General features: G+C 36.3%; 1 protein-coding gene across 1 annotated transcript in view; it reads left to right on the forward strand.

The window, feature by feature from the left end:
- LOC150109757 (mitochondrial tRNA-specific 2-thiouridylase 1) overlaps positions 1 to 24518 on the forward strand; it is a 274982-nt gene that overhangs the window by 166733 nt on the left and 83731 nt on the right. The window lies entirely within an intron of this gene.

Below are 24518 nucleotides of genomic sequence, written 5' to 3' on the forward strand. Positions count from 1 at the left end.
ACAAAAACACCTATATTTTTTAAGAAATATAATCATAATTGTAGTTTTTTGTACATAAAAAAAAGAAAGTTATTTCAATGTCGATGGTTTCATAAAATCTAATAGATTCGTCTGACAGCATAATGTCTTTTTCTTGTCATGCAAAATTGCTTCATAGCAAGCCAATGATTTTTTTTTATTCCTTGCCTTGTGGCTACAATTTGTTTCTTGTTAGAATCAAAAATCAGCTTGGCTTGGCTACATATTGTCGTTTGATCAACTGGACATACATACATACATAGCTCATGGCAAAAATATGATGTTAAAAAAGAGAATTATGATGTCATTATATATTAACAGAATTGACGAATTTAAAATATTTTAAGTTAAAACTTTGAAGGAAACACAGATCTAATCCAAGACGTTGTAAAATTAAAATAAGAGTTAAAAGTATTAATATCTTATAATAAGGAGAAGAAACATATATATCATTATAAATTCAGATCTAAGTTCATAATCCAGGTCACAACTTCAGGAGCCACTTGTAAGAAGTCATTCCAGTCATTCGGATAAGCATGGAAGGTGCATTCTTTTACAATATGTTGCATAGTCTGTCATGGAGCACCACAGTCACATTCTGGAGATGTTTGTCTGTTCCATTTATAGAGAGTATCTGCACATAGGCCATGATTTATCTGAATTCTTTCGTATTTTCCTTCCATGTTTCTTCCCACTTTGATAAAGGATTAAAATTATTTAGCACTAGTTCTTCTGCTGCTCGTAGTGATGGATGCTGAGATTTCAATCTATTGATGTTAAGAGTTGGGAGATCCTGATGAATAGGCAGGTTCAGATTACCAGCAATTTTTTGGAATTCGCAGATTAAAGAATTCAATCTACGTAGTTCTGTAGGAATAATGCCTGCTAAAAGAGGTAACCAATATAAGTTAAGGGGATAAAAATCCCTTCTTGTTTTTCAGCCAGTAAGCGAAACTAAGATCGAACACTACGATCTGTAACGTTTCATGCCGACGAACTGTCAGCGTATCCAAGCGTAAGTGACCACTTGGTAGTGCCACACCACGGCAACTCGTTGCAAAGGTGAAGCAAGCTTCCTCACTGTTCTTGATATTTTCTCATAATGTAAAACACAGCTCTTAAGAGATGTAGTACTGTTTTTCATTATGAGGAGAGGTCACTACCCAGACCGGTTTCAACCTTTTTTGAGGTCTCATCAGTGAGTAGCTAGACCTAGTTAATATCAGAGTTTAAGTGAAGAAAACTTACATACTTTTGCTATACGATTGACCGAAAGGTGTGTCACTATATTACATTATAACATAGTATATAACTAAGATGAAAAGCCAAAAGGCTATTTTTTTCTGGCGAGGTTGATATAAGTTAAGGGGATAAAAATCCCTTCTTGTTTTTCAGCCAGTAAGCGAAACTAAGATCGAACACTATGATCTGTAACGTTTCATGCCGATGAACTGTCAGCGTATCCAAGCGTAAGTGACCACTTGGTAGTGCCACACCACGGCAACTCGTTGCAAAGGTGAAGCAAGCTTCCTCACTGTTCTTGATATTTTCTCATAATGTAAAACACAGCTCTTAAGAGATGTAGTACTGTTTTTCATTATGAGGAGAGGTCACTACCCAGACCGGTTTCAACCTTTTTTGAGGTCTCATCAGTGAGTAGTGACAGTTCAGTGACAGTTCGTCGGCATGAAACGTTACAGATCGTAGTGTTCGATCTTAGTTTCGCTTACTGGCTGAAAAACAAGAAGGGATTTTTATCCCCTTAACTTATATCAACCTCGCCAGAAAAAATAGCCTTTTGGCTTTTCATCTTAGTTATATACTATGTTATAATGTAATATAGTGACACACCTTTCGGTCAATCGTATAGCAAAAGTATGGAAGTTTTCTTCACTTAAACTCTGATATTAACTAGGTCTAGCTACTCACTGATTAGACCTCAAAAAAGGTTGAAACCGGTCTGAGTAGTGACCTCTCCTCATAATGAAAAACAGTACTACATCTCTTAAGAGCTGTGTTTTACATTATGAGAAAATATCAAGAACAGTGAGGAAGCTTGCTTCACCTTTGCAACGAGTTGCCGTGGTGTGGCACTACCAAGTGGTCACTTACGCTTGGATACGCTGACAGTTCGTCGGCATGAAACGTTACAGATCGTAGTGTTCGATCTTAGTTTCGCTTACTGGCTGAAAAACAAGAAGGGATTTTTATCCCCTTAACTTATATCAACCTCGCCAGAAAAAAATAGCCTTTTGGCTTTTCATCTTAGGTAACCAATATGTTGGGGTCAATCTAATAGAGCCTGTAATTAATCTGAAGGTATTGTTCAATTGAGAATTGATAATCCCCATGTGAGGGCTATTTATTCACACAGGAGCACAATATTCAGCACTTGAGAATACCAAAGCCAGGACAGTTGTCCGAAGAGTAGAGGCTCTTGAATCCCAGGTAGTGTCACAGAGTCTCTGTAGGATATTATTACATGTCCTTAGTTTATATGCCAAGTTTGAAAGATGTTGCCTGAAAGTGAGAGAATGGTCAAGTGCGACTCCCAAGTACTTAGGGAATGTATTATATGGAAGTATAGTGTTATTCAATTCAATTTTTAGTTTCACGTTTGCCAAGTTATTATTTAGATGAAAACAAGATATTACCGTTTTGCTCCTATTTAGAGAGAGTCTCCATCTTTTAAAATATTCATCCAGAATGGTTAAGTCAGCTTTTAGAATTTCTTCTGTACCACTTATGCATTTATGCTGTGTAGCTATTGCTCTATCGTCGGCATAACAAAATTTTCTTTATGTAGTGACGGGAAGATCAGATATATACAGATTGAATAATAACGGAGATAAAACTGATCCCTGTGGCAGTCCATTATTTAACTTCCTTTCGCTGCTAGTTTTATTACCTATATTCACTATAAATCTTCTATCTCTTAGCATATTGTTAATAATATGGACTATTGTTTTACATGGGATAATTTTATATAATTTATATAAAAGCCTTGTCTCCAAACGGTGTTGAAGGCTGTTGACAAATCAATAAATGCTGCTGATGTTTTTAAACCTTTTTGAAAACCAGTTTCTATGTGAGTTACCAAAGAGAGAACCTGGTCACAACACCCACGATTTGGTCTGAAGCCAGCTTGTTCTATTGGGACATTTTTAAAAATTGTGGAGCTTATTCTATTATAAATAAGTCAACTGGACAATTTTTTACTCTCACTTGATTATCACACCATAATTTAAGCATCTTTTCCATCTCACCAATAATCCCATGACATTTATGAAGTATGCTTAAATTCAATGATTGGGCATTTTTCACAGCAGCAAGAATTCTTTCTTTATCTTTTATGATTGTTCTTACTGTGGATTCCTGTAGATTGAACTTCTTCGCTAGCTCACAAATTTTCATTCCACCTTCAAAATCCTTAATAATGTTTTTCTTTTCTTGCTAGTTGTAGAAGAATCGGACTTGCTTCTTTTGGACAACATTATTATTTTTTATGTGATAAAATTTTTATCAAGAACATAACATTAAACAATCGCTATAAAAATCATGTATGAATGAAGACCGTGCAAAACACGTCAGTGCTTGTTCACAGCATGTGAAACACTGGCGAATGCGGCCAGCGGCAGAAAGATATAACTAGTGGTGAGACGTGAAGCAGGATGGGAATATGTACATATAAGAAATCGCGAAACTCCGGATTCACGTAAGTCGGGGTATTACTGTATATATGTATGTGTTAAAGATACCAAGCAAATTTATAAACTTGGTTTTAATCCTTTTTTCCCAAGTAAGCAAAAAAGCAAGTAAGTCAAGTTTGTGCCTGAAGTATTTTCAGGTCTAAGGTAACTCGTGGTAAAGGTCGAATAAGCTCTGATCACTTTCCTTGGTATCTCCCATAATGATCATACAGACATGTATGATCTGCATTACTTCAACCTTGCCATCTCAGGGTCTGGCTCTCACTGACGAGACCTCAATAAAGGTCGAAACCGGTCTGGGTAGTGGCCCTTTCCTTAATTCATAGCATCATACATGTCCACAAGGAGATATGCTTTGCATTATGGGAGATACTAAGGAAAGTGATCAGAGCTTATTCCACCTTTACCATGAGTTGCCTCAGACCTGAAAATACTTCAGTCGCAAACTTGACTTACTTGCTTGTTTGCTTACTTGGGAAAAAAGGATTAAAACCAAGTTTATAAAATTGCTTGGTATCTTTAACATATAGTATACCCAAGGTAAAAAACTTTCTACATATATATATATATATACAAGGTGTGACGGTTTAATTCCCAGAATGGCCATGTAGAGTTGCTCACGCAGTGATTCGGTTGGAGTAATCATCTTTATACATGTTTAATTAATGTATGCGTAAGCCTCAAGCTGATAGAGCCATTTGCTAGTTGGCTGTTGCAAAAACAATAGAGATCTGCATGTGAACTTTGGCATCAAAATGTGTGATCGAAATTTGGAGCAGCATGTTAACATCAAATTTTGTGTGAAAATTGGCAAAACTGCTATTGAAATGCTGGAGCTGTTGAAAGTGACATATGGTGTGGATGCTCTAAAAAAGTCAAGTGTCTTTGAGTGACATAAGAGATTCAAAGGTGGTCAAGAAGATGTGAATGACGACTCCAGAAGTGAGCAGCTAAAAACAAAAATGATGGACACAAATATGAACAGAGTGCAAGATTTGGTATGGTCTGACAGATGATTAAGTGTGCAATTAATGGTTGATGAATTGCAAATGAATCAAGAAACAGTCAGGGTAATTTTAACTGAAGAATTTTGTATGTGAAACATTTCTGTGGAGTTTATGCCTTGGATCTTGACGGATGAACAGAAGCAGTGGGTGGCTTCAAGTTGTGACTGATCTTTCTCCAAATAAGCACATGTTTCCAAGAGTAATTGCTGGTGACAAAACCTGGTGCTTCCAGTACGATCCCAAAGCAAAATGCTAGAGCGTGCAGTGGAAAACCCAGAGTTCGCCATGTCAGAAAGAATCACACATTCCCAGTTCAAGATCATTCTGGTGGGTTTCTTTGATCACAAGGGGGAATAATTCATTATGAATTCATTGAACAGGGACAAACAACCAACGAACAATGCTATTTAGAACTGCTGAAAAGATTGTGAGATTCCATTCAGAGAAAAAGACTTGAACTATGGCCTGACAAGTGGATCATCCATTACGACAATACACCAGGCCATAGTGTGTTCATCATGAGAGAGTTTCTGGACAAAAAATCAATTACTGAATTAGGTCATCCTGCTTATTCACATGACTTAGCTCTCTGTGATTTCTGGCTGTTTCCATTCTCCACTTCCAATGGATGGATCATTAAGGCATCATGTCTTGAGTTAGTGTGGGGCTTTGTTATTAGGTAGTTATTGCTTTCATTCTTAAAGATTTCTTGATAGTGTTCCATCCATATTGCTTTTATTGCATTTGGATTTCCTGTTTCTTTGCGATTGTTGATCATTGTTAGAGGTAGTGGTAAAAAAGTTTTTTTGTATTTCTTTAATTGTGTTATGTAATGTTTTTGAGTTATGGTCTTTATATACCTCATTGCATTTTTCTGCTTTTTTGTTTAGCCAGTTTTCTTTAGCCTGTCTGCAGAGTTTATCAATTTCATTTTTGAGTTGTTTGTATTTCTTCTTGTTTTCTTCTGAGGTATGTCTGTTTATTTTTGTTTTTAGTTTTCTTTTTTCTTCACATTTTTCTAAAATTTCAGATGTTATCCATTTATTATTGGGTATCTTATAAATTCCTAAAGTTTCCCTTGCCGAGTTAATTAATATTTCTTTTCCTTTTTTCAAAAGGTTTTCGGTTACATCTGTTTCAGTTCTCTTTATTTCTTCAATTTTTCTAATGTGGTCTAATCTCATTTGGTTATTTTTTTAACTTTTCCATGTGGAGTTTATCAATTCTAATTCTTTTATGGTTGACTTTGAATTTTATCCCCATTGTTACACCTGATATCTTGAGAATATAGAATTCTCAGCTATCATGGTGTAACATGAAGAATAAATAAAATAAATAAAAAAAACCCTGCATAAAAGATAATAGTTGAATTAATTAAAAGAAAAAAAAAAAGATTCTTGCATCCAATAAAATATGAAAAAAAATAAAGGTTTTTGTTAAACTAACTAACAAAAGAAAGAATATATTAATATTGTGATATGATTTAAATGAGAAAAGTTAAATAAATAAGACAGAAAAGGATTAGTCATGAGAGATGGTATGTGAGAGGCTAGAGATTAAGTTATTAAGTAAATTCATAGAAAAATTTTGGAAAGGGGATTAAATTAGAGGCTAGCAAAGGAAAACAACAGACTATCTCTCAGGGCCGACTCCCGGATTGAGACATCGTTACGGGCTCGTCGATCAAAGGACGTTTGGCAGAAAAACGCCACCCTAATTGGTAGGTGAAGTAAAAACAAGTAGGGGGCGGAGAAAAGAAGTTAGAAAAAGTGCCGTTAGGAGAACAGGTATAAAAGGGTTGGAACCCCCCCCCCCCCCCAATGGGCTTTTTGGTTTTGGTTTTGATTCAGTTCCAGGAGAGTCCTTCGAGAGCTCTTTCGTAGGGATTTCAAGGTGTTTTCCTGAGTGACGAGATAGGGGTTATATCTCCACGCCACAACACGGAAACAAAAGTGAGCGGGATTTCGATTCTGGATTTCCTATGCAAGAAGCGAAGAATGCCATAGAGTCAAGGAAAAAGAAAGCATATTCTTTGTGTTCCAACTTCAGTGACAACTACGAAAAACGGAGAGCTGTAAAGAAATAGATGTCCACGTCGCGAGTTGCACAGCCAATATATAGATGATTCAAAGTTGTCCGGAGTTACAAAAAGTTAAGACTGCGTAAGCCTAGTTCAATTCCAAAGGGAGCATAGAAAAAGCAGATTATCGGAGAGGTCATACCAGATAGTTCAATCAGAAAAAGGTAAAGGCCCATGTGAAAAACTCAAGAAAGAAAGGTACTGTAAAATATATCTAATGTTAACTAAAATTTGTCTGTGATAAGTATCATTATTCTAATACGGAACTGTTGAAGTGACCAAGGAAAATTTATACTAGGACTTTAGTATCTGACAGAATATATTAAAAGTAAGCTGGCTAGTGTTAATGTTATGTGAAAAATTAAGTGTCCTGAGAATTTTGCATGTCTATTGCAATGTATTGGAAAGTTAAAATGTCATAGTTGTGTGTTAGTGCAGTAAATGGTTTAGTTAATCTACTTAAGTTTGAATAGTTAAATAGTGTGAATTAATCTTATTTGTCCATGTCAAGTGAATTTATGTGTTGAATTGTTATGGTGGCATGATCGTAATACTCATTATAGGATCATAGCCTAATTACTTGTAAAGAGCTAATGTTAGTTTGTAAGTATTTAGTTTAGCATTAAATTGAGTAATCACAAAAAATTGATTTGTACCATGTTAAGGAATTTAATAAACCTTTGTTCAATGATAAAAGAGTTGTCTGAAATTGCTGTCCAATGCACCACTTGAAAAATTACGAACCTAATCACGCGGGAAATTAATGTTAAGAAACAAGATAAAGTGTCACGACTGCAACATTGTTTCACCTTCAGACATATTTAAGTTCTTTCTCCTTGTTTTTGTATATAACTCAAACTAAATATCCCAAAAGGCGCAGTATAAATACAAATATTAGGGGTACTAAGGGGAAAAATAACTTAAGTATTAGTAAATTTTTGGTGATATCTCGTGCGTAGATAATAGAAGAACATAGATGAGCGGAAATTATTAGATAGGATAAAAATCGTAAAATGGGACACAACACCATTGTTGCAGAGAGGAGTTAATGGTCTGTATCGAGATCTAGGCTTTTGAGCGTTCTTATATTTTTGATTGAGGTTTTCCATTTATTTCTAATTAGGATATAATATAATCTATACAATTTTGTATTTTCTCCGTCTGGTGAGGTCCAGGTGTATTTAAAATTAGGTCTATGGTAAAACATTGTGTTTGAGATGACGAGGTTTTTTTTTTTTTTTTTTTTTTTTTTTTTTTTTTTTTTTTTTGCAGAAATTGAGCATAGTTTCTCCTCTTTCGTTTTTGTTCAAATTACACATTTCCCCATTGCATCTTTTAGCTCTTCTCTGAAAATTCTAGCATTGAAATCTCCAATTATGAGTAAGATGTCTCTGGAGTTTGTATTATCTATTTCTTTTTGAAGATCGTTGTAGAAGCGTTCGATGTCTTCTTCATTATGACTTGCGTCCAGTGCATAAATCTGAATAACCTTTATGTGTAGGCCTTTTTCTTTGGATTTTAGTCTAATTCCTATTATTCTGGATGAGATACGCTTAATATCTGTTACACTTGCAGTAAGATTTTGTTTTATTAGGATTGCAACTCCTTCTCTATGTGCATTGTCTCTTCTTCCTGAATAGAATATTTTACCCTCTTGCCCTGTGTTTAAGCATCCTTCTCCTGCCCAGTGAGTTTCTGAGATTCCTATGATATCCGACTTTATCCTTTTCAGATTCTCTTGTAGAATTTGGAGTTTTACTGCTTTGTATAGAGATCTGATATTTACATTAGCTATTTACTTATTATGTTTTGCTGACCACATAGAGGATTTCTCACCAACACTATGTGAGGCTCATGTTAGTGCATCAGCTACCCCATACGAGGTAGTGCAAGATGTATTCCCTGTAATCGTAATCGTGTAATCCATGGAAGTTTTTGGCATTTTTGTGTGACCCGGCTTGCCTTTCCTCTGCCACACCCTTTTAGTCCACTGCTCCTTATTCCTTATTCGGAGCAACCCCCACTGGGGCTTCCCTCATCCAAGGTAGGACTTAGTAAGAGTCTGGTCTCCCCCAAGCCACACCTCGTATAGATATATGGATTACCTTGCTGAACCTGTGATTTCAGTCAGGATTTCTCCATGACTGAAGGTCATAAACAGTCCATCTATTCCTGTCTTGGGTCTTTCTTCTCCATTTTCTTCCAACTTTCTTAATCATTTGGTCTTCTCACCTTAAGGCTGGTCTTCCAGGTTTCCTTTTAGTATCTCTCAGATACTAATTTATTATTCTGACTGTCCATCTGTTGTCTCTCATTCTGGCGAGATGTCCTGCCCATCTACTTTTACTGTTGTAGATTGCTTTTATTATATCTTTGAGTCCAGACTTCTTTCTGATTTCTGTGTGTCTTACGTGGTCTATTTTATCTATATTGCACGTTGAGTTTAAAGTTGTGTTCCATGTTTCACTGCCATAAGTTAATGCTGGTAGGATGTGACCATTGAAAATGTGGGCTCTTATTTCTATATCTACGTTTTGGTTGGTGATTGTTGATTTTATTTTGTTGAAGTCTATCCAAGCAGCTCTTTATCTCCTTCCTATTTCATTTGATATGTCGTTATACATTTTTATGGACTGTACGAGGTAAATGTAATCTTCATCTTTTTTCGATGGTGTGGGATTCTAGAGTTCGTATATAGTCTTTACAGTATTCGTGTATTCGTTTTTCTTCCATCTTGTTTTGTCTGGATGTATTTCCAATCCAATTTTTTGGCAGTTTCGGCTTATGTCATTCAGCATTGATTCTAATAGTTTGGGGAGTGAGATATTAATACCACATCGTCAGCAAATAATAGGATATTTAACATTTCACCGTCAGTGTTTATTCCACCTTTCATGTCAGTTTTTCGAATGATGCTGTCCAGAGTAGATGTGAAGAGATTAGGTGATAAGACATCGCCCTGATGTACTCCTCTACGTAAGTTAATTTCAATCAGATAATTGAAAAGAGTGATATTTGTTGTGCCTTCTTTGTAAATATCTTTTATGAGCTGGATGTATGCTATTTCTACTCCTTGTTCTATTAAAGCTTGAAATACTGCATTATGTTCAACATTGTCAAATGCCTTTTTAATATCTATAAAAAGAATACAACGTGGACTCTGGTATTCTCTGCATCTTTCTATTAATTGAGTAATAGTTTGAATGCGGTCTATTGTCGAAAAGCCTTTTTTGAAACTGGTCTGTTCTTTGTAGCTATTTTCATTGATGCAGGTTTGTATTCTGTTTAGGATGACTGGTGAATATTTTATGCGTGTGATAATAGACAGATGGGTCTCTAATTACTTATGTCTTCCTTATTACCTTTTTATGCAGAATTATGGTATTTGATGTTTTCCATTCAGTAGGTGCTTTCCTTAATTGTATATATCGAGTAAATCTTTTTGCTAGAGCTTTAAAGAGTATTTATCCACCCATTTTTAATTCATCGGATTTTATACCATCAATTCCTGGTGATCGATCATTTTTCATATGGTGGATAGCCATTTTTATTTCTTCAGGTAGGATAGATGGTGTTTCCAAATTTTTATCTGGTACTGGCACTGTGACTACCTGTTTAGATGAGTAAAGGTTCTTATAAAATGATTTTATTATTTTTTCCATTTCACCTCTGTTTTTGTGTCTGTTTCCTTGGATGGTCTATGAAGGCTAATGGTAGTGGTTGCTTTAGACTTATTTCTTTTTTCTACTTTTTTTAGGCTACTACGGAGCCTAGCTGCTTCTGTCAATTTTGTCATTCTATATATATTATAGAATGACAAAATTCTATATTTTCATTCTATAATATAATTGGACAGGGGTGCGAAGAATCCCCGGGCTCAACATGGTGCGTTCAGTAAAACTAGGAACCTGGAATGTCAGAACCTTGTATGAAGCAGGTAAGCTAAGAAATGCTATCCAAGAAATGAAAAGACTTGAAATTGGAATTTTACGAATGAGTGAAGTTAGGTAGCCAGGATCAGGCAAAACTCAAGTCAATGACATGACAATGTATCACTCTGGAAGTTGTGAAAACAACCATCAAAGTCGAGTTGGAATAATAATAAACAAAGATATCAGTAAGTCACTGTTGAGCTTCATCCCTTATTCAGATAGGATGATGTTATTAAAACTGAAAGGACAACTAGATGTTAATCTTATACAAGAGTATGCTCCAACTGCTGACAAAAGTGATACCGAGATTGAAGAATTTTATGATCAATTAAAAGAACTAATGAAAAACACAAAAAAGCATGATATTAACATAGTCATGGGTGATTGCGATGCTAAAGTTGGGAAAGGTAGAAGTGGAGATGTAGTTGGCGAACATGGACTGGGCACAAGAAATGAGAAAGGCGACCGTCTTATTCAATTCTGCCAGGAAGAGGAGCTAATAATCACAAACACATGGTTTAAGCTACCATCCCGAAGGCTGTATACTTGGCGAACACCACAGGATAATAATGGGAATATAGTCAGAAACCAAATCGATTATTTGCTAATTAATCAACGATTTCGAAGTTCTATAAAGAGTACAAAAACCTATCCTAGTGAAGATAATGCTTCTGATCATAACCTACTGGTGGCAGAGTTACAACTTAGACTGAAAGCTATGCTTAAGAAACATCAACAAAAAAGGTTTGATTTGGGAAAATTAAAAAACACAGAGATAAGAAGCAAATTGAATCAAGAGCTAGCACTTATCAAGAATGATGACATCATGAGGATTGATGAATCGTGGGACAAATTGAAATCTGTCTTCATAGAGAAATGTACCAATACCTTATGTCCTAATAGAGCAGTAAAAAAGAAAGATTGGATGACTGATGAAATTCTTTCTCTCATGGATCAATACAGATCATATAAAAATCATAATCCAACAAAATATACAGAGGTTCAGAAAATTATTAAACACAAGATCAAAAAAGCAAAAGAAATCTGGATGAATGAAAAATGCCAAGAAATAGAAATTCTACAGAAAAAACATGACAATTTTAATCTACACGAAAAGATGAAAGAGACCTCAGGTATATGTAAGAAAAAACAATTCTGTATCCTTCGAAACAAAAAGGGAGAAATTATATCCAAAAAGGATGACAAAATACAAGAATGGGTGAAATATATAGAAGACCTCTTTACTGATAACAGACAGAACCCAGAAAATACTTATGAACATATGGAAGGTCCATGCATTCTAAAATCAGAGGTAGAATGTGCATTAAACTCGTCTAAAAATGGTAAAGCCCTAGGACCAGATAGAATACCAGCAGAAATAGTAAAGTTATTAGAAGGTGACAACATTAACATATTAGTAAAGCTATTTAATAAGATCTACGATACAGGCATAATCCCTCAAGACTGGTTACAGTCGACCTTCATCATGCTACCTAAAAAAGTAAATGAGAAAACTTGTAATGACTATAGAATGATCAGCCTAATAAGTCACGTTCTCAAAATGTCTCTGAAAATAATTCAAAAAAGAATATACAGAAAATGTGAAGACACCATCAGTGATACCCAATTTGGCTTTAGAAACGGCTTGGGAACAAGAGAGGCCCTTTTCTGTTCTCAGATCTTATTTCAAAAATGTATTGACCAAAACAAGGTAATATTCATTTGCTTCATCGACTTTGAGAAAGCATTTGACAAAGCCCAACATGCTAAAATTATTGTACTATTAAAAAGAATTGGATTAGATGGTAAAGACATCAGGATCATTGAAAACTTATATTGGAACCAAAAGGCATCTGTTCAAGTTGATGACATTATTACAGACTCCATTAACATCAAACGAGGAGTAAGGCAAGGATGTGTGCTGTCACCTCTTCTTTTTAACATCTACTCAGAAGCCATATTTCAAAAAGTCTTGGAAGGAAGAAAGGAAGGGATTAGTGTAAATGGTGAAATCATCAGTAACATTCGATATGCCGATGATACAGCTCTTCTGGCTGACAATATTCAGGATCTTCAAAATCTTTTGGAACTAATAAATGAAGAGAGTGAAAAAATGGGATTAAAAATAAATATCACCAAAACTAAATTCATGGTCATAAGTAAGAAACCAATTCTTAATTTAGCACTTTCTTTAAATAGGAAACAAATAGAAAGAGTGGCAAAGTTTAAATATCTCGGATGCTGGTTAAATGAAGATTGCAATCCAGAAATGGAAATAAAAGTTAGAATTGAAATGGCAAGAAAAAATTTTCTCTTGATGAAATCAACACTGTGTAACCGCAGTTTAAACTTAGAGCTTAGAGTACGCATGGTTAAATGCTATGTATGGTCTGTACTGCTGTACGGTGCAGAAACTTGGACCTTGAAGACAACATCAATAAAAAGACTTGAAGCCTTTGAGATGTGGTTATACAGACGAATGTTAAAAATCCCATGGACAGCAAAAATGTCCAATCAGGAAGTACTGGAACAAATGGGGAAATCACGTGAACTTTTAGATACCATAAAAAGAAGGAAAACTGCATATCTTGGTCACCTACTTCGTAATGAAAAATATAAGATACTTCAATTGATTATAAAAGGGAAGATAAATGGAAGAAGAGGATAAGGAAGACGAAGAAAATCTTGGCTGGCAGATATCAGACAGTGAACTGGTATAAACTCTGAGAGACTGCTCAGAATAGCTGAGAATCGCTCAAAATTTGCCAAGGTGGTCGCCGACCTCTGATAGGATATGGCACTCAAAGAAGAGGAATATATATTATAGTCGTCTTTGATGTTCTGCCTCAGTTGTTTACAGATAATTTTATATTCTAAATGGTCTTTTCCTGTATCTTTCAGTACTCTTCTTTTCTTCAATAGTTCTATCATTCTTGCTGATAGGCATTCCCTGGTCTTAGAGGAAGTTCATAGGAGGCTCTTTCTTTGCAATTCAATAAATGATTATTAAAGTTTCTTAAATCTTTGTCGATGTTGTGTTTTAATTTCCAGTCAATTCCTTTCACATTTTTTTCTAAATTCTTCTGGATTTATCTGTTTTGAGCATTTTTTTTATGGTTGGACTGTGCTCGTATGCGTTCTTCTTTTTTTTTTATGTATTTTGAGGGTGGCTCTTATTGGGTGGTGGTCTGAATGAATATTGCAGTAGGTTTTTCCGATGACTTCAACATTTTTTATTATTCTTTTGCAATTTGTTAGAATGTAATCAATTTCATTTCTTGTCTTTCAATTTGGGGATTGCCAAGTCCATCTTTTTCCAGTTCTCTTTTTAAAGAAACTATTCATAATGTAAAGCCTTTCTGCTTCAATAAATTTTGCCAGGAGTTCACCTCGTTCATTTCTTTCCACTTTCCCCCATGGTCCGATGTATTTTTTCTTCGATAGATCCTGTACCAATCTTTGCATTGAAATCCCCACACACTATAGTGTATGTTGTTTTTTTCTGTAATGTTTCTCTTAGGTGTTCATAGAAGTTTACTATTTCTTCTTTGTCAACTGTTGAAATAGGTGCATAAACTACTATTATTTTTATTGTAACTGATTTTCCTATTTTTAAGTTTAGTGTTCCTAGTCATTCAGAATGGATTGTGCAAGAAATAATATTTTTAGTTAACTTTTTGTTTATGATGACGCCAACTCCTCCAGCCCTTGTAGTGTGTTATCTGCATCTCCCAGGAAAATTTGGTTGCTATTGACCCATTTTGCTGTTAATTCAGAGTTTCTTCGGGTTTCACAAATAGCAAGGACATCAAACTTTACGTTTTGCATTTCTGGAAACAGGAAATCAATATGGAAGTCAGAAGACAGAGTTCGAGTGTTGAAAGAACCAATAAACAGGGTCGAATTTCCAGATGGTGGTCTACCTTCTTCTGCAGGATTCTTAGCAACCCCTGCTCTTGCAGACTTCTCACCACCACCACCTTGATGGGATTGCAAAGAGCCGTGCAGGACTGGGGGCTTTTTTCTTCTTCTACTTTCTGGCATCTTTTCAGTAGTCTACAGCACTTCTCGTGACCATGGTTCTGAAGTGCGCCTTTGTTCCACGGCTCCTTATTCATTATTCAGAGCTGCCCACTTGGGCTCCCCTCATCCACCACCTGAGGGACAGGCTTGGGAGGGGTGAGGGCCCCCCCCCTCAAGCTCATATATATACAATATATATATATATAAATTGAACTCACTAAAGATGTAATGTTATCATAAATGCCATTCAGGATGGGCCAGAGCAGTTTAATAATCTTGGAGCTTTTTTTTTTTATGAGTCCCAGCTCCCAAAGGCTGTAATTTTTTCCCCCTAACTTTGCACTGAAAACAGTGCTATATACTATAGTTCCAGGTGTAGGACTAAAAGAAACCTAGTCCATAACAATATCCTATGCTGTCCAACTCTAGACCTGGAGATTCGAGCTGTTATTCTCTTGTAAGTCCTCTATGTTGTACCCTGCAAAGCACATAAAGAAAAGTATCTTGAAATCAGCCCAAGAGAGTCCAAAGCTTAGTAAGTTCATATAACTCTGCTGACACCATACACCTTTAACACGTTTATGTCAGGAGAGTCATAGCTCTCTCACCATGAACCTGACCATCTAGTAAAGTGAATGGAATTACTGCAGCACCCAGCAATTTTATTCCTGCATGTTGTCGGATGTGCCATGTTTCATGACAGTTTCTTTAATTGTAACTAATCCTACATCCGACAACATGCAGAAATAAAATTGCTAATATATTAAAAAACAATAATTAAACACAATGATATATTTGATTATTAGTTACTCTACTTGATTTACTAGATATAAGGATATATAAGGCTCTTTGCAATCCCACCAAGATGGTGGTGAGAAATCTGAAGAGTAGTGGATGCTAAGAATCCTGCAGAAGAAGATAGACCACCATCTGGAAATTCAACCCTGTTTATTGTTCTTTCAACACTTGAACTCTGTCTTCTGACTCTCGTATTGATTTCCTGTTTTGAGAAATATACAACAAATATAAGGAAGAGAAAGAATAGGCATGAATAAAAAATGCTTTCAATACTGTAAAATGGATTATGAATAATTTATATCCATGATATTATGTGTGTGCTTGCATTAAGTATTTATTAAGTATTTGGGAGTGGAGTGAAGTGATCCTATAAACTAGACTTTCATACTTGAAAGTCTAGTTTATGATGGGATTTATGATGGGCATAATTTTTTTTAAAAATCTTATAAATAGATAGAGAGAAATTTGTTTGCAAAATATAAGTCACTAACCAATAAGAAACAGTGACTACATTGCTAGCTCAGTAAATGACTATAGGAAGGGGCTTATCCTATGATCTAATGATGCTGATCAGGTGATTCGTGTGGATGTGGCAGGAATACATGTGGGTTGAGAGGAGCAAATCTTATCCTTATCCTATTCCCTCAGCCATATGGCTGGTGGGGTGGGGTGTGTGCTACCATACTAGGGAGATCATTATTAGCACAATGATTTCCTGTTGCCTTCCATGCCGTAGTATATTTTATGACTGTAGCCATGTGTGTTCACGGGACTGGTTTGCCTGTTTTGATGGATGAAAAACCTGAGTTACTGGGAGGAAAAAAACCTCCACCTCTGTACGAGACTGGTTAACTGACTTTTAGTCATAAGAGACCAGATAAAGGTTCTTCACGTCACTGACAGGAATCAAACCCAGGTCTTTCTGACCAAAAGGCTTCGTCTATACTGACTGAACTACGGAGGCTCAAGAGCAAATCATCTTGTACATTATGCTTGTTATTATATTTCTTTTTTTATATATTTCACTTTATTTCATTTTCAATTTTTTACTCCTTACATGTATACTGTCCAAAGTCTGGAAGCAGCTGTCCCTATATAGTGAACAACATGCTCTTCCCCAACAAATACTATACTGCATATGCAAGAAAAACAAATAGTTTAATTGTATCACTAAATAAGATACAGAAACATTTGCAGTGTGTGTAATATATTTGTCAACAAATGGTGCAATTAAAGACAACTGGGATAAAAATGGCACTACTTAATGAAACATGTTCCCCTCCCACAGAAAAACTATGCTGCATAGACTCAAGCAAAACCATTTGTTGTACCACCAAACACAGTATCTAACTAAAAACTATTGTCCTAACATTTGTCTAAATTTTCAATTACATGAAATAAGTGTTTGCTCAATTGCATTTGAAATTTTCATTGTCATTAAGAACAGATCACAGATACTAACTAAATAAAATAAAATTCTACTATAAGAGTTGCAACTAACATACCATATAAACTTTGGGTCAGTTAGCCTGCCTGACAACAGAAGTGGCACACAAACGGTAATGAGAAGTCCCATGGATACAATAAACGTCCAGAACACCTCCCAACATGAACATGTTAAGGGATACACTTGCAAAGATAAATTTTGGTACATTGTGTTCTTCTCAAAGTAACCATGCCAAATCTAGATTTTCAGCAGAGTAGGCAACTTTCTCATAATGGAGGGTAACAAGTCAATAACGACTGAATCATCTCCTCTCTTTACTTCAAAGTCAGGCTTTCTTAATCCAGCATTATTCCTATAGTGAGGTTTTACTTCTGTTATCCAACCTTTGTTCTTCAACATATTCTCTGTATTTAAATAACTTTCACAGCTTACACATGTAGCAAAAATTATATAGAATTATATTCAAATACTCCAGTATATTTCATCCAGTGTTAAAACAGACTATTAACATAAATCATGCTTATATTAGCTCATGTCCTGGTCACAGCTGAGTATATTATTATTATTATTATTATTTCCGAAGACCTCATGGAGTCAAAGACTCATCTGGGAGGTCCTTTTATCACACACACATCTCATCATACCATGTCTTAAACACACTCAAACTCCTTGCAGACACCACACTCTCAGGCAAGGCATTCCAGTCATTCACAACTCTGCACGAAAAAAACCTGCATCTCACTCCCCTACTCACACCCTCTTTATACAGTTTACAGGGATGACCTCTGGTTCTCCCCTGATCTTCCACTATTCTCTGTAGAACTTCTCCACCATTGATCTTATAACAACCCCTTACCAACTTGTAGGTCTCTATCATATCTCCCCTCTTCCTTCTCTCCACCAGACTTTGCAAATTACATCTTCTCAATCTGTCCTCATACTCAACATTCCAGAGGTCAGAAACTACCTTAGTCAGTCGCCTCTGGACCCTTTCCAACATCTCTTCATCCTTCTGAAAACCCGGTGACCAAATCTGGGCATAATAGTCCATTTGTGGCCTAATCAAAGCCTTATACAACGGAACAAGAATCTCCCTACTTCTACACGTCAGTGTCCTCTGCATCATTCCCAGAAGTCTTTGTGTTGTCTTCACAATTTTGGCGATGTGTCCCCTAAATTTTAGATCCTTATCCACTATCACCCCCAGATCTCTTATTTCCTCTACCTCCAACAATATATTCTCACCAAGCATAAATTCTGCATCCCATCTTTGTTTTCCAAATTTTAAAACCTTACATTTTGCAACATTGAACTCACATCCCCGTTTGCTTGCCCAATCACTCAATTTATTCAAGTCTTCTTGCAAGGCCACAACATCTTCACTATTCTTTATGGTTCGTCCCAACTTTGCATCATCTGCAAACAACTGAATATCTCCATCTAAATCTTCTCCGATATCATTAATATACAAGTTAAATAGTAATGGCCCTAAAACAGACCCCTGAGGCACTCCACTTGTGACTTTCCTTTTCCTGGATATCGCACCCCCATACACAACTTGTTGATACCTATCAGATAGCCAGTCTCCAATCCAATGCACTAATCTAATATCCAACCCCATCTGCTCTAGTTTGACTGCCAACTGATCATGAGGTACTCTATCAAAAGCCTTTGCAAAATCGAAGTATATTACTGTTTATCCTTTTCCTCTGTCCAAGGAAGCAGTCACTTTATTGTAATAAGTAAGTAGATTACTAAAACATGACCTCCCTTTAGCAAATCCATGCTGTCCATCAAAGATTATACCATTGTTGTCAACCCAACTCTGGATCCTAGTTCTCACAAGCTTCTCCAACAACTTAACCACAACACCTGATGCAGAGATAGGCCTATAGTTTGACTTGAGTTCGATCACCTCCTTTATGAAGTGGCACAATCTTTTCCTCCTTCCACTCTTTAGGAACTTGACCAAGTGCAAGACTCGTATTAAAAAAATATGTCAAAGCAAGTGTCAACTATCTGGCACATTCCTTCAGAATACGCAGTGATATATTATCAAGTCCCACAGCCTTATTTACATCTAGTTTACTCAACTCCCCAAACACCTCTTGCTCACTTACAGTCAGTCTCTCCTCCCCATCATTAACTGCTCTCAATCTCTCCATGAAGTCACATTCACAAGATTGAAAGATCTTTATGAACTGCTCATTTAGTATCTCCACCACACATTCTGCAACAGCTATCTTTATACCATTTCCTCCAATCAATGTCATCCTTCCATAATCATTCTTTCTTTTGCTGGCTACATATCGAAAGAACTCCCTAGGATTCTTTTTGGCTTCATTAGCTAACTGCTGTTCATACCTCTCTTTAGCTACTCTCACCAACCAAGTCACCCTCCTTGCCTGGTCTTTGTAGACCTCATGAAATTGGTTACTTTCACTTCTCTTAACTCTTTCTCTATCATCAATAGCACTTCCCTCCCTTTTTAGCCCTTCTATCCTCATGAAACATATCATACCCTTCCATCTCTATTCCTGTCAGGATGTCGGCCTCATCTAACCATGTCTCACTTATTCCAACAATCTTTGGGTGAACAGACGCAATTAGTGCAACCATTTCATCTGCCTTGTTTCTTATACTTCTAGCATTGGTATACAAACACGACAGCTCATTCATGGATCTACAGCTAATCCCACTGACACCACTCACTCGATGTGACCTCTCCATGCTGGACTGGGGCCATTTCCCTTTCTGCTTCTTCATTTTAGAACTCTTTGCAATTCCATCTGTTTCCTCTTGATCCCTGATCATCCCATTACTTTCCTGCCTATACATGCTCTCACCTCCTCTTGGAGCATCCACCTTTCTCATGCTGTGTGCCCCTGTCCACCCTGAGCCTCCCTGTTTCCCTGCTCCTCTTGCACACCCATTCTCTCATTTTCTATACTCATACCACTCACTTCCCCATTCATTTCCACTTCTTCAATCTCTCCTGTCTTACTCTCCTGCTCTTCCACATCACTCCCCTCTCGATTTGATTCATTCTCTCTATTCACTTCTCTACTTTCCAGCAGAAGTCTCTCCAAGCGACTCACACCATAACCACTCAAATGCAGTCCATCGCTCCCATACAGCTCACTTCGTCCCTCAAACTCATTCCACACATTAACAAACTCTACTCCCATCTCCTCACACATTTCAGCCAGAATATAATTCATAATCCTTGCTCTCTGTCTCATTTCACCACAATCATACCTAGGCAACACACTGACTACTCTTCCTGTCACACTATTCTCTTTTATCTTTCCAAGCAGTCGCCTGACATTCATTTTGACATGCTCTTTGTTCTCTCTCTCTCTCAAATCATTTGTACCAATTAATACAATTAACTCTTTTTCTCGCTCCATCCTCATATCCAATGCATCAATCACTCTACTCATTTTACTGCCTGGAAAACATATCTTGTTCATTTTATCCTCTAGCACACCTTTAATAATGGAGTCGCCATACAACGCCACTCGGTCATCTTTCTCTTTCGTTAACTCTTTCATGCCATCATGATTTATTTTAATAGTTTTGACCCGAATTCTCTTAATTTCATTCCACATCCATTTCATTTCTTGCCTCATCCAATCCAATCCAATTCACTTTCCGAATCTCGTGACACATTCTCTCTATCATTAAATCTTTCTAACTCTCGATCCCCTATATGATTGCACTATTAAAGATTAAAGAACAATTGTAAAAAGTTGCTTAAATAAAAAATAATTTAAAATAATTATTAATTAATAAATGTGTATAAATAATTAATAGTGATCACTTCCAAAAACTTGGAGATTGACATGCAGTCTGAATAGTTGAGGCTCAGACGTTTCATATGTTTTTAGTCAAAGACAATCAAATTTGAACTTGCTGGAATGATGATGAAGTTTTATTTCATTCCTAAGATTTCTGTGCCTAGTGTCAATAGTGTGAGAAACAAGGCTAGACTTGTCAGATTCCAAAAATGTATTAATATAGTCTTGATGTACTTCAGTTCTAATCAAGGCAAAATGGTCAGTCTGTCCAAAATGGCAAAGATGACATGAGCTGCGTACTTGGTAAGAAGTTAGACAGTTTCTGTGTCCAGGCTGGTTTAAAGGAAGCATATCGATTGAATTTACAAAGAATACTTGTTGTATGTTCTGATGTTCCTTTAAAGTAGAGTATTGAACTTTTTTTCAAATCAGATTGTAGTCTGGTAGAAGATTGATAATTAACAATTTTTGAGTGGTAGTTTTGCTGTATCCATTACACATCAGATCACTTTTAATTTTATTCAGTTTTATTCAGAGGACATTATGTCAGAGATTTTTAGGAATGATTAAAAACTATTTTTAATTCTTCCAATATTTCATCTCAGTTACTGAGACATCTCTAGGGAGTACAACTAATACTTGTAACACAAGAATTAGCTGTGCTTGTGTACAAGTATATACACACACACACTCAGGCAATGCAATACTTCATGAAACATGTGTAGACTTTAAAGTCCTGTCTAGGTGGTGGGCCCTATATGGAAATTTTGTAGGAAGCCTAGAATGTGGGATTTTTGACAATTATCACTTAGCCACGAAATTGGTGAACACACTCAAGGAGTTGGTAGATTACTTCCCCTCCCACATAAAAGAATACACAACACTTCATAAACAAAATTAGAAACACCCCACTCAACGACAAATATTTATTAGTTAGCTTTGGCATAACTGCTCTTTTCACTAATGTCTTGATCAATGATACTACCCTTCTCTTACAGAACATATTTCAGCCTGACATGGCCCTCTTTGCCCATGACTCTGCTCCGGGTATTTCAAAATAATTTTTACCTGTAAAAAGAAAGTATGGCCATGGACTCACCACTTCCCCCCCCCCCCCAATAGCCAACTTTTACATGTAAGACTTAGAACAACAAGCTCTAGATTTGGCCAGCCAAAAGTCTGCCTCAGATATGCTGATGATATTTTCGCCATTTGGCCCCCACAGCTGCAAAACATTAAATACATTCCTAAGCCACCTACCCAAACAACACAAAGGTATCCAATTCACCATCAAAATCAATAACAACAACTCTCTTCCTTTTCTAGATACACTCGTCATACGTCTATCCTCAGTCTCCCTCACTGTCTACTGCAAACTGGCGGTGGTCGTGGTAATGGGTGGCAGATGGCATTGATGCAGTTGCAGTTGGTTGTAATTAGTGGAATTGAGTGGTAGAGATGGAGAGTTGTGAAGTAGGTGCCCCTCCCTCGATGAGCCTTTGGACTCCCTGGAGGTGTCTCGTAACACACACACACATGCCAATACATACCACCGTCCAACACAAATTGACATGAGACCTCCACTTATCCTTTAAAGGAATGCAGAGAACCGACCAGGGCTTCTGACCTAATATCTGTCAGATATTAGGTCATGACCTTAACATGGTGCACCTTGTTAAGTATCTACCTGGATACTGAATGAACGACGATCAGCTGGCAATTGGGATTTAGCTGACTAAATTGTATTCTTATCTGCTTAAACCACAATATAAAATGATGGTAAAACATGACAGAATTTCATGCCAGCTGAGGCGTTATAGTGTCCCCCGTTGTTTTTGCCAGGGAATAAGGGCAAAACAGTGAAAACGTCAGGTACTGGAACAAATCCTAAAACACACTCCAACTCAACTCACCACAGTTCAAGATTGGTACTACCAACATAAGAAGCCTGAATGACAAAGAAATGGAGCTAGCTGAGGAATTGGATAAGTACCAGATAAACATAATAGGATTAACTGAAACAAAAAAGACAAAACCTGGTGAGATCTTTCTGAGTAATACATACAAAATATTATATTCAGGCAATGACAATCGTGGAAAAGGAGTAGCCATAGTATTCAACACTAAATATGAGACTAATCTTCTTGAATAGCAGGCAGTCTCAAGTAGAGTGATGTGGGCAAATATCAGAATGGGTAACTGGATAATAGCTTATTTGTGCTTATGGTTCCATAGAAGGTTTACTAAGGTAGAAATGGAGGAATTTTTCCAGGCTTTAGAGAAAGCAACTGACACAATGAAAAATGAAAAGTTGGTTTTTGTTGGGAATCTAAATAACAGATTAGGAAATGATTGTCAGACATACAAATATATTTGGGGAAAATTTGGAGAAAAGAGAAAATAATGGCAAATAATGGCAAATATCCAAATAATGGCAAATAATTTGCCATTATTTGGAGAAAATAATGGCAAATATCTGTTGGATTTCTGCTCAGGACATGGACTGGTTATTACAAAACAATGTTCCAACATTAAAATGTGCACAAATTCACATGAATAGAAGAGGAAAGGAATAAGAAAAGTCACATTAATTATGTTGTTATTGATAATGATGTTTTCTCACTGGTGTAGGACACTGGAGTGTACAGAGGATTTGAAACTGGAACTGATCACCATTTAGTCTTCATCAGGATAAAATTGAATTTCATATTGAAAAGAATAACATGTAAGAAAGTTTTAAAGTGAATGAAAGTGGTGTACTGTAAACCAAAATACACAAACATTATTGAACAAAAAATGAAAGAGTTTGAGAACATAAATTAAACCTTGGAGATTCAGTGGCAACCCCTGAAGAAAACATTGATTGATCCAGCAACAAGGCATGTGGTGGGGTTGTCTGCAAGGATAGAAAAATCAATACTCCATGGTGGACACAGGAAGTTAAAGAGGCAGTGAAGGAAAACAAGAAAGCATATAAAATCTTCCTGCCAAATAAGTCAACTTGTGCTCTTAGAGAATACAGAGACAAATGTAAGAAAGATAATCACCATGTAAAAACTGGCTAAACAAAAGTCATGGGAAGACTTTGGTAAGAACATAGAAAATAAATATCGAGCAGATTGCAAGATATTCTGGGGGATGTTGAAAAAGCTCAGAAATAGAGGAAAGATTGCTGTGAAAGGAATCGAAGATCATAAAGGTGACATGAAAACTTTTTCGCAATGTGTGTGATGCACACAGGTGCCAGGATAGTAAAGATGCCAAAGAGGAGGAAATACTTAAACAAAAACGTTTTTAAAGCGATTTTTTTTATTTGGGGGGGGGGATAGAGGTGCAAACTAAAGTTTTGCACACAGGTGCCGGACACTACTGGCGTGCCCCTGCATACTGTGAAAAGTATGAAATATGAAATCAGAAGAAAATAGATATTTATAATGCAATTACTATGGCAGCATTAGGAGGGGGGTAAAATAATTCAAAACAAATAAAAATATAATCAATTCCACACAGGACATGTATTAATTTCATCATATATATATATATATATATATATTTATTTATGAGCCTCCATAACTCAGTCAGTATAGATGAAGCCCTTTAGTCGGAAAGATCTGGGTTCGATTCGTATCATTGACATCAAGAACCTTTATCTGGTCTCATATGGAGGTTGGGGTTTTTTTCACTCGAAAACTCTGGATTTTCG

This window comes from Typopeltis vanoorti, chromosome 1, assembly GCF_054136105.1.
Source record: "Typopeltis vanoorti isolate ZY-2024b chromosome 1, IOZ_Tvanoo_1.0, whole genome shotgun sequence".
NCBI classification, from domain to species: domain Eukaryota; kingdom Metazoa; phylum Arthropoda; class Arachnida; order Uropygi; family Thelyphonidae; genus Typopeltis; species Typopeltis vanoorti.